Raw genomic sequence first — 11,622 nt, 5'->3', positions numbered from 1 at the left:
CTCTGAATCAATAAAAATTTTTTTTAAATTTTTTTTAAAGAAAAGAACCTTTGTTCTTGATGACATCATTGAGCCCCTGAATTAACCTTGGGACCAATCTTCAGCTACCTTGTTATAGGAGACAATCAACTACTTTTGGTTGAGTTTTCTGTTCTAACGGAAAGCATGCTAGTGGATATGCCCCATTTTACAAAATTGGGGAACAGACGTTCAGAGAAATTATGTTACTTGTCCAAATTTTCCCGGTTAAAAATAGCAGAACCACATTTCAGACTGAGATCCGTATATCCTAAACACCTGGTATTTGTTTATTGTATCAAGTGACTTTTCTCCAGCAAGTCTCAGGAGTCAGAAAAGAGAAACAGAGACATCAGTTGTGTGAAGCAAGGGTGAGTGATTGGCAAATAGGCATGGCAGAGGGTCACTGTGGAAAGTGAAAAGGAATTTAGGGTGCTTTGTGTATAAAATTGAAATAATTAGCTGTGAGATACAGCCTGGATAAGAAGTCAAGTAGGATCCAGAGGGGCCTGATAGAAATGGAGGTGAATAGTGAAGTTGTCATGCAGGTAAAGACTAGATTTACACAGTGTGAGGGACAGGGAAAGTGGAAGGAGGCTGTAGGAGGCGAGGGAACTTCAGAGTTGAAGATGTTAGGGATGCAACTATGTGTTCCCAACAGAGTTTGATTTGTGGCTGAGTTTGGAAATGATGGTTATCAGAGTGGAGGTGGTCACAGAACTGATACCAAATTTCTGGATCATCCATTTATGTATATACTAGGGGCCCGGTGCACGAAATTCGTGCACTGGGGGTGTCTCCTCAGCCCAGCCTGTCCCCTCTCACATACTGGGAGCCCTCAGGGGATGTCCTACTGACGGCTTAGGCCCACTCCCCATAAGGAGCGGGCCTAAGCCGCAGTCTGGCCTCCCTTTGTGAGAGACAACGGAGCTGATCAGGGAAAGGCACCAGCCCCATCACCCTGCTGCTGGAGCCACTGCCAGTCACCGCAGCCACCAAGGTGTTTTCATCAACACGGACTCCAGTCCCTTCACCAAGAAAAAATTACAACTTTCTTTAGTCATTTTCAAGATGTGTCTCTCATAGAATATGACATTTCTTTCTTTTTTATCCTCACCTGAGTATATGTTTCCATTGACTTTTAGAGAATGTGAAAGAGAAAGGGAAAGACAGAGAGAGACATCAAAGTGAGAGGAATACTTTGATTGGTTGCCTCCTGCATGAGCCCTGACCTGGGCCCCAGCCAGGGAGGAGCCTGCAACTTAGGTACATGCCCTTGATCAGAATCTAACCTGGACTCTGCGGTTGGCAAACCTAGGCATTATCTACTGAGCCAAACCGTGTAGGGCTGGTTATGACATTTCTTAGCCCTCCAGCAGCGGACCTTCATTTTTTTCTCCAGAAGTGTGGTGGAAAAGCCCTAGATCACCTTTTTGGATTCTTATACCCAAGTTACTAAGAATATTACCAGTGGCATACAGGGAGCTTAGCCAATGAGCGGTCAGAAAAGGTATTTCCTCTGTAGTTCACACCTATCTCCTGTGATCTCCAGCTCTGCCCCTGCCAAGGCCTAAAGCCTCCAGCCCTTGGCAGGGGACCCCCAGCTGGCTGGATTGCCAGGCTCTGCCCCTGGCCAAGGCCTCAAGCCTCTGTTTGAGGCTCGGGCCCTGGACAGGGACCCCCAGCTGGCTCCGATCGCCCTGCTCCGCCCCCAGCCAATGCCGCAAGCCTCTGTTTGAGGCTCGGGCCCTGGGCAGGGGACCCCCAGCTGGCTCTGATCGCCTGCAGGGGACCCCAGCTGGCTCTGATCGCCTGTGGGGGACCCCAGCTGGCTCCGATCTTCCCCTCTGATCTTTGGCTCCAATTGCCCAGTTCCAACCATGGCCGCTCTCCGAGGCTGCAGCCATCTTGGTTGGGTGTATTTGCATATTCGCTTTCTGATTGGCTTGTGGGCGTGGCTTGTGGGCATGGCTTGTGAGTATAACAGAGTGATGGTTTGCATATTACTGTTTTATTAGATAGGATTGTCCAGGATTGGTGACAGGCAACAGAGTGGGGAGGGAGATTGAAAGACAGTCTGCTGAAAGTATTGATGGGTTAAAAAATGTTTGTTTTTTTAAATTTGCATGGTCCCCACCCTTTACACGGATAGGATCTGACTCACACAGCCCCACTTTGAGGAAATAATTATTCTGCTTTAATCAACTGTTTTGCACCCAGTGGAGGGATGAGAATGGGATGGATGGAGGAGGACTGTGGGAAAAGGAAGGTTTCTAAGCGCGTTCTGAGCAAATTCCTTGCAGTGGTCCTTCACTGTTTTGTGTGAAGTCTCTTTTCTGTTCATTTATCCATCTGAATATATGAGAACCTATGAAATATACCGTATTTCCCTGCGTATAAGATGACTGGGCGTATAAGACGACCCCCAACTTTTCCAGTTAAAATATAGAGTTTGGGATATACCCGCCCTATAAGATGACACCCTGCGTATAAGACGACCCCCGACTTTTGAGAAGATTTTCCTGGGTTAAAAAGTCGTCTTATATGCCAGAAAATACGGTACTTAAAAAATCACCCACTATTTTGGATTACCTCTGTTTACCTGTTTACATCAACAATTGAGAATTGATGGCACTTTCCTGAATCTTTTTGGAAACTGACATGGATAGAGCTATATAGTAAGAAGTACTCACTGTCTTTTTTTATTTTTATTTAAAAAATATATTTTATTGAATTTTTACAGCGAGGAAGGGAGAGGGATAGAGAGTTAGAAACATCGATGAGAGGGAAACATCCATCAGCTGCCTCCTGCACACCCCCCACTAGGGATATGCCCACAACCAAGGTACATGCCCTTGACCAGAACTGAAGCTGGGACCCCTCAGTCCGCAGGCCGACGCTCTATCCACTGAGCCAAACCGGCTAGGCTCACTGTCTTTTTTTTAAAAGCGCTGGGCTTTTTCTTTTCATTTTCTGTCTTTTCTTAGGTAAAATTAGTTTCTTCCCCCCCCCCCCCAAATTTGGTTATGTAGGAATCTATTTTGAAAGCACCTTATTTTTTTTATTACACATGAAATTTTTTACTAGAATTTCTGAATATAGTATCACATTGACTGTTTTTATTTTTTATTCCTGTCCTTGGAGTCAGGTTAATAATTTTAGGTTTTGTGTCTGTGATTTCATTGTAAACCAATTCAAACCTTCTTAGTAAGTAGGCAGTATGTAAATCAATCAATCTATATGTTTAAAGGGAAAAGAAGCCAGATACATAAGTATGATCCCATTTGTGTTTTTTAAAAAGGACATATGTAGATAAATGTACCTATATACTATACACCTCTGTACACACACACACACACACGAATGCAAACCCACACATAGAGTGAAAAGAATAGATCCTGTGCCCTGATGACTCAGCCTCAGAGGGTATCATGTTCAGAATACAGTAAAAGTAATTCTAATCTTTATTTATAATCCTCAAATTACTTATATGAAACACTTGTATCTTAGGTAGCACAAGCTATATATAACATAATTTGTATGAGCACCTCTTTAAGTCTGCATTCCCACACAGTCTTTCTGTCTTCCACTCTCTCATAAGCTGGAAGCACCCCAAAGCCTGTATCCATGTTTCTTACTCTCTTCCATCCCCTGAAACCCACCCTGCTATCAGCAGGTGCTTAGCCTCACCTACCACTCCTCCCTCCTTTTCTCTCTCTCTGTCTGTAGTGAACAGGCCTGGGCCTTTTGGTTATAAAGCTCCTATCTCACTTTTTTATTTTTATAACTTATAAGTCCTCCCCCCCCCCCCAATTTGTCCTATCTGCATAATAAGGCAGCGGGAGGTGGGAATGTAGGAGGTGGGAAGGGGTCCGGGTATAAATGTCAGAATTTTTCGTTTGTAGGTAGGAGGATGTAAAGAAGCTATGAATATTCCCATAGTAATGCATTTTGTGTGTGTTACACATGAAGAATTTCTGAACGGTTCTATAAGAAACTGAAGAGCAAGTCTCCTTAGGGGTGGGCCTGGGGAATCAGAGGTGGGAGAGGGAAATTTTACTTTCATTGAGCAGTTCTGTTTTTTTTTTTTAAACTATGTATATATATTGCTTTTAGAATATTACTTTTAAAAAATAGACAATATAATGGATGCATAATTTAAAATAAATGGTGTTGGGATAATTGGACAGGTACATGGCAAAAAAATGAAACTAGACCACCAACTTATACCATACACAAGAATAGAATCAAAATGGGTAAAACACTTAAATATAAGTCATGAAGCCATAAAAATTCCAGAAGAAAACTTTGGCAGCAAAATATCAGACATTTCCCGTAGCAGAGTTTTTACTGATATAATGCCTAGGGTAAGAGAAACAAAGGAAAAAGTAAACCAATGGGACTACATCAAAATAAAAAGCTTATGCACAGCAAAAGAAATCATTAAAATGAAAAGGGAACCCACTGTATGGGAGAACATATTTGCTAATGATACATCTGATAAGGGATTAATTTCCAAAATATATAAAGTACTCATACAACTCAATACAAAGAAGACAAACAATCCAATTAAAAAATGAGTAGACACTTCTCCAAAGAGAACATACAAATGGCCAAGAGACATGAAAAAGTGCTTAACATCACTAATCATGAGAAAGATGAAAATTAAAACAACAATGAGGTACCACCTCACACCTGCCTGAATAGCTGCCTTTAATAAATCAACAAATAAGTGCTGTTGAGGATGTGGAGAAAAAAGGAACCCTAGTATACTGCTGGTGGGAATGCAGACTAGTACACCCACTATGGAAAACAATGTGGAGTTTCCTCAAAAAAATTAAAAAGGGAATGCCATTTGACCCAGTGATCCCACTTCTAGGAATATATCCTAACAACCCCAAAACACCAATCAGAAAGAATATATGCACCCCTATGTTAATAGCAATGTTATTTACAATAGCTAAGATCTGGAAATAGGCCATGTGCCCATCAGTAGATAAGTGGATAAAAAAGCTATGGTGCATGGGATACTATGCAGCAGTAAAAAAGAAGGATCTTTTACCCTTTGAGACAGCATGGAGGGACCTGGAGTGTAGTATTGTGCTAAGTGAAATAAGCCAGTCAGAGAAAGACAAGTATCACATGGTCTCACTCATATGTGGAATCTAATGAACAAAATGAACAAAAAAGATCCAGAGACATTGAAGCATGCAGGAAGAGATTAGCCAATGAACTTATATGCATATATGCATAGCCCATGGACAGACAATAGTGCGGTGAAGGCCTGGGGAGGGGGCAGGAGTGGGATGGAGGGAGTTAACCATGGGTGGGGGTGGGGGAGAGGGGATATCTGTAATACTTTCAACAATAAAGAGAAATTAAGAAAAACTGTATATTGCTTTTAGAATATTGTTTTTAAAATATATGTAATTTAATGGGTACATATTTTTTTAAAAAAATATATTTTATTGATTTTTTACAGAGAGGATGAGAGAGAAACATCGATCAGCTGCCTCTTGCACACCCCCTACTGGGGATGTGCCGCAACCAAGGTACATGCCCTTGACCGGAATCGAACCTGGGACCCTTGAGTCCACAGGCCGATGCTCTATCCACTGAGCCAAACCGGTTTCGGCTGGGTACATATTTTAAAATAGTGAAAAATATACTTGATAGAGTGAATTAAAAAGTGTGTAAATTATATGTATACTAGTGGCCCGGTGCACAAATTCGTGCACATTAAAAGGGAATTAATTAGAGGAAATATTTTAATATTGCTATTTGCCCTTTCTCTATGATAGAAGTGTCAGAGATGAAAGAAAATTAGTAAAATGTATAAGAAAATTTCCCTCCTGTCAGAGTCTGGGTTGCACCGCGGGACCCAGAGTCAAGTCCCTGCCCACCCACGTGCACCTAGAAATTGCGTGAGACCCACACCCAGCTGGTCCCACCCCCATCAAGCCCCGAAGGTTGGGGGGGCACAGCCCCAGGTCCCCAATCAAACCCCACCAGGTGGGGAGCACAGCCTCAGGTCCCCCATCAAGTCCCATCAGGTGGGGTCGAGGCCTTGGGCCCCCTGGCCCAGCCTCAGGTCCCCAGGCCCTGGCACTGGGGTGGGGGTGTGTGGCCGCAGGTCCCCTGGCCCCAGCGCCAGGGTTGGGGGTGCAGCCTCAGGTCTCCTGGCCTGGCCTCAGTCCCTGACCCTGGTGCGAGGGCACGAGGGCATGCTGACCATTTGCATATTAGCTCTTTATTATATAGATTTATTTATTTATTTATTTATTTATTTATTTATTTAAATATATTTTATTGATTTTTTACAGAGAGGAAGGGAGAGGGATAGAGAGTTAGAAACATCGATGAGAGAGAAACATCAATCAACTGCCTCCTGCATACCTCCCACTGGGGATGTGCCCGCAATCACGGTACATGCCCTTGACCAGAATTGAACCTGGGACCCTTCAGTCTGCAGGCCGACGCTCCATCCACTAAGCCAAACCAATTAGGGCTATTATATAGAATTATTATATTTCACTTTAGGCTGCTTTCTAGTACCAAATGTTATAATCAGATAATTTAGCTGATATGTGATGAGCCAATATTATCAGGAAAAGAACCAATACAACCTTTTCACATTAAATGAGTGCATTATTTGCTGGAAGAGAGGACAGAGCCAGGACATCTAATATATGAGTAGTAGGAATTCCAGAGGAAAATTTAATAGATGTACATTTTCCTGAGCTAAATAAAGGCTTATATTTGCAGGTAAAAGTGTCCTAAAGTTCTTGGCAGGATTGATGAGAATAAACACATAACTTAAACCTTTTTTGACAATTCCTGAATCCCAAGCTTGAAAAGAAAAATCTTATGTTTCTAGATAGAAAGAAATTATTTGCAAAGGGAAAAAAATCAGACTGGCATCAGACATTGGAATAATATCTGTACCTAGTGAGGGAAAAGGAATGTAACCCACAAGGTCCCTTTCTAGCTGAGCATCATTTACCTGCCAGGGTGGAAAGGATGCGGAAATGTAAAGATTCCAAGACTACAGCATTGATATACCTCATCTGAGAAAACTCTGAAAAAAGGATTCTAACTAAACAAGTTAATGAGAACAGCAATTTCAAGAAAGGAGAAGGTAAAGTAGGAAAAAGTGGTTGAGTGAACAATGAACCTTGCAATATACATGGAGTGACTGGGACTATGTATGTGCAAAAATAAAGACTCTTAAGATCAATGAGATCTACCTAGTGAAAGCCTGGAAATAAAAGTTGCAAATTTCTCAGCAAAACCCAAGAGGTGGAGTTGAGAGAAGGGCAGTGGGAAATAAAGGATTCTAAGATTAGTATCCAAGGATTATCTGGATCAAATTAGAAATTTAAAATTGTATACTCTCTAAAGCAGAAAAGGAAAAACTAACATAACCAAACTTACAAGACCCAACTAAGTTTAGAAATACAAACTTTAGAAATATAAGAACTCGGTGCTCATCTTAAAAAATTAGAAAAAAACTATAAAAGAAAGTATAAGAGGAAATTAATTTTGAAAGGCTTATATTAATGCAGTGTAGAAAATAGTAGAAAAGATCAATATATCAAAGTCCCCAAGGTAAACTCATTATGAATCAGAAAGTTAAAAAAAAAAAAATCTAGTAAAAATTAAAATACACCTTAAAATGCAATTTTGTAATCTGTAATTTATAATTCTCATGGAAATAAAAGCATAAATCTCAAGATATACATGTATTCAAGGGTATTGATCCTTGAATATATGTTTGCAGTGGCAAAAACTGGAAGCAGAGTGAAAGGAAATGATTGAACAAGGTGTGTTGTAGCCATACTGTGAAACACTGTATAGCCGTTAGAAAAGACGAATTAATCCTTTTCCAGTTATCTGTTGCTGTGTATTAAAGCTCCCCACAACTTACTAACGTAGAACAACAATTTCATTATGCTCATGAATTCTGTAGGTGAGGAATTTGGGCAAAGCGCAGCAGAGACTGCAAGCACAGTGGAGATGGTTTGTGTGTTTTCCATGGTGTTTGGGGCCTCATTTGGAAGCCATGAAAGCTGAGAATCTATGGGAGGACTGAGATTATTTGAAAGCTCATTCACTCACCTCTGGCAGTTTGGCTGTTAACTGAGACCTTTGCTGGAGCTGTCTGCTAGAACTTTTACACTAGGGCTTCCATTGTAGCCTGGGCTCTCTCATGGCAAGGTGGCTGGTGTGGAAAGTGGGGGTGGGGGAGAGAGATCAGGAAACAGACTCCACGTTTTATAGCGGAGTGGCAAGGTCTTGGAAGGCAGCAGGTAGTTAACTTTGGTTAAGGGGCCAGTTGGAGTGTAGAGTTAAATTAAGATAAAAATCCATGCAGCCTTCTCTACATACATACAGATATAAGAAAGTGCTAGTAGTGGAGATAAAAACATGGAGCGTGGGTGTGGCCGTGTTGCAGGTGTAGGTGGGTTTCCAAGGGCAACATTTAGAACAATGGGAAGGGCTGTCACGGACCAGATGTGGCTTTGTAGAGGACCGCCTGGGAAGGCACATGGGCATTTTCCTTAATTATCGTCAGCTGAACTCAGGGCGATAGGCAGAGCCACGCCCTGGGAACATGCTTCCCCAATAAGGCTGGACATGTTATCAGTTCTGACTTCATATCAGCCCAGGTGTCAGCAGGGGCAGGACTAGATATGTACATCCAGGCATGCTAGGGCCTACTTAAGAATGCAAACAAGTTGGTGATACTTCCTGGTATTGGGGGGTATAAAATAAATGCGCTGGGAGGGGTCGTCGTCATTGCAGCCTCTCCATCAGAGAGGAAGGATGGCGTCCCACCCAGCTCCCAGCTTTAAATCTATTTCTGCGTCTTCTTCCTTCCTTCCTTCCTTCCTTCCTTCCTTCCTTCCTTCCTTCCTTCCTTCCTTCCTTTTCTTTCTTTCTTTCTTTCTTTCTTTCTTTCTTTCTTTCTTTCTTTCTCTCTTTCTCTCTTTCTCTCTTTCTCTCTTTCTCTCTTTCTCTCTTTCTCTCTCTCTCCCTTCCTTCCTTCCTTCCTTCCTTCCTTCCTTCCTTCCTTCCTTCCTTCCTTTCTTTCTTCCTTTCTTTCTTTCTCTCTTTCTCTCTTTCTTTCTCTCTTTCTTTCTCTCTCCCTTTCTTTCTTTCTTTCTTCCTTCCTTCCTTTCTTTCTCTTTCTTTCTTTCTTTCTTTCTCTCTTTCTCTCTTTCTTTCTCTCTTTCTCTTTCTTTCTCTCTTTCTTTCTCTCTCCCTTTCTTTCTTTCTTTCTTTCTTTCTTTCTTTCTTTCTTTCTCTCTTTCTTTCTCTCTTTCTCTTTCTTTCTCTCTTTCTTTCTCTCTCCCTTCCTTCCTTCCTTCCTTCCTTTCTTTCTTTCTTTCTTTCTTTCTTTCTTTCTTTCTTTCTTTCTTTCTCTCTTTCTCTCTTTCTCTCTCCCTTCCTTCCTTCCTTCCTTCCTTCCTTCCTTCCTTCCTTCCTTCCTTCCTTTCTTTCTTCCTTCCTTTCTTTCTTTCTTTCTTTCTTTCTTTCTTTCTTTCTTTCTCTCTTTCTCTCTCCCTTCCTTCCTTCCTTCCTTCCTTCCTTCCTTCCTTCCTTCCTTCCTTTCTTTCTTTCTTTCTTTCTTTCTTTCTTTCTTTCTTTCTCTCTCTCTCTCTTTCTTTCTCTCTCCCTTTCTTCCTCCCTCCCTCCTTCCCTCCCTCCCTCCCTCCCTCCCTCTCTTTCTTTCTTTCTTTCTTTCTTTCTTTCTTTCTTTCTTTCTTTCTATTATTTCTCAATCCCTGGCCGCCTCCACTTAGAACCGGTTCATTCATCTCTCTTTCCGTGCTGGATGCGGAAAAGGGAGACCCCCGCCATGTTTGGCCCCCACTGCATCAGGCCCCCCCCCCCCGCCCCCCATGGCTTCACCAGCAGCGTCCTCTCCCAGGAGCGCGTGTGATGAATGAAGATTGGGGAATTTCCAGTTTCACTGCCTCTGTTAACAGAAATGGATTTGAGTCAAAACGATGACCCTGCTGTCATTAGGGAAGATAGTCTTGTTTTTCTTGAAAAGGACGTTTCTGCTATTATTTTAAAAAGAATATTGTGTCGGCATCTTTCTCTTTAGCGGTGTATTCTCTGACCTGCGGGACCAATGTCTGACTGGTTACATCTACTTTCTAGTTTCAAAAATTTAAGTTCAACCAATTATAAATGGTAGTGGAAGGGTTACTTTCAGAAAGCTAAATGTCACATTGCTTTCGGTGTATCAGTATTGCTTTTTGTTTCTGGAAATGCTTTATTATGTGTGATTAAGTGATACAGCTGTCCTTGCTGGTATTTTTATGGGGTCCAGATATCCACACCTTTCTTTCCTCTCTTTGTTTGCTTGTTTTGGGGTTTTCTCCTAAGCACCAGGACTCTGAAGAGGCTGGGGAGAGGAAGAGAAAAGAGTCTGAATGCAAACCCAGGGTCTATTGCTTTGTCTGGAGTTCTTGGATGAGAATTGATTGCATGAGTGTTCAAATCAGATTTAAGTGGAAATCAGCCAAAGAATTCACTAATATTCCAGAACTTTACAGGGTCAAAGAGACCAATGCCCTTTGGAATTGTGGGTGACTATCTTCCTTTTAGAACTTTAGAGATTTGAAGGCCCCGTTACAGCTTTACCACTAGAGGTCAGAAATTAGCTCATGAACCCTGTACAACGTCAAGAGAGTAGATAGTTTTCATTTGGTTCACACTTCTCATGAGGTTCAGAATACTAAGCAGATACTTTTGAGATTTAAAGGTACCCGTGTATCTTTTTTATATCAAATTTTAGCAGTTGGATTACTTGGAGTCTTCACTCTAATCCACTCTCTATCATTAACCTCACAAAACTTATTGGCCGCTTTCTCACTATACACACTCACCATCCCAACATTTGTGGTAATAGATATAAAGTTTACAAAGAAAACAGAAAATGAACTAGGTAGACTTCCAATAAGGACACATGCAATGAGCTCAGCAGGCCTCATCCATTTCTGTGCCCTGATTAAAAATGGTCGACTACATATATTTTGTTTCAGCTGTATCTTTCAGGCCAGATGCTACCAAATGAGGTCATTTCCTGTTCAATAGCTATATCAGTTATGCATTAACTTAAATATTGAGTTAATGTGTCATGGGCCATTTAAGACAGTGCAACTGTATTTCGAATGTGCTCATTTTCTTAAATATTGTCTTTTCTACTTTAGTTCCTCTTTGGTGTGTTGGAAAGGGATTGAAATAAGTGATACGATATGTATTTTTTTTTTTTTTTACAACGGATAGATTTAATTACTTTTTGGAACTTGTTTGAGAATTCAGTTTTAGTGTTTCAGGGAAAGCCGATTGGCATATATTTTTTAGTGGTGTCCAGTTTAATGACTTCATCAGTTATGTTGGGGGTTAGCAGAAGCATTGAGTAGCCTGTTTTGCTGGGTTGCATGTTTTCTCGGTTTCCACTTTTCTCAGGCTGTCTTCTGCCCTCGGCATGCCCCTGCAAAGTGCAAGGCCAAAGCATGCTATCCCATCATTGTTTGCTGTGGGCCTATCCCTGATGCCAGGGGTGAGACAGAAAAGCAGGAGCTGAAT

The sequence above is a fragment of the Eptesicus fuscus genome, chromosome 2 (assembly GCF_027574615.1).
Source record: "Eptesicus fuscus isolate TK198812 chromosome 2, DD_ASM_mEF_20220401, whole genome shotgun sequence".
Classification (NCBI taxonomy): Eukaryota; Metazoa; Chordata; class Mammalia; order Chiroptera; family Vespertilionidae; genus Eptesicus; species Eptesicus fuscus.
This window is presented reverse-complemented; position numbering follows the sequence as displayed.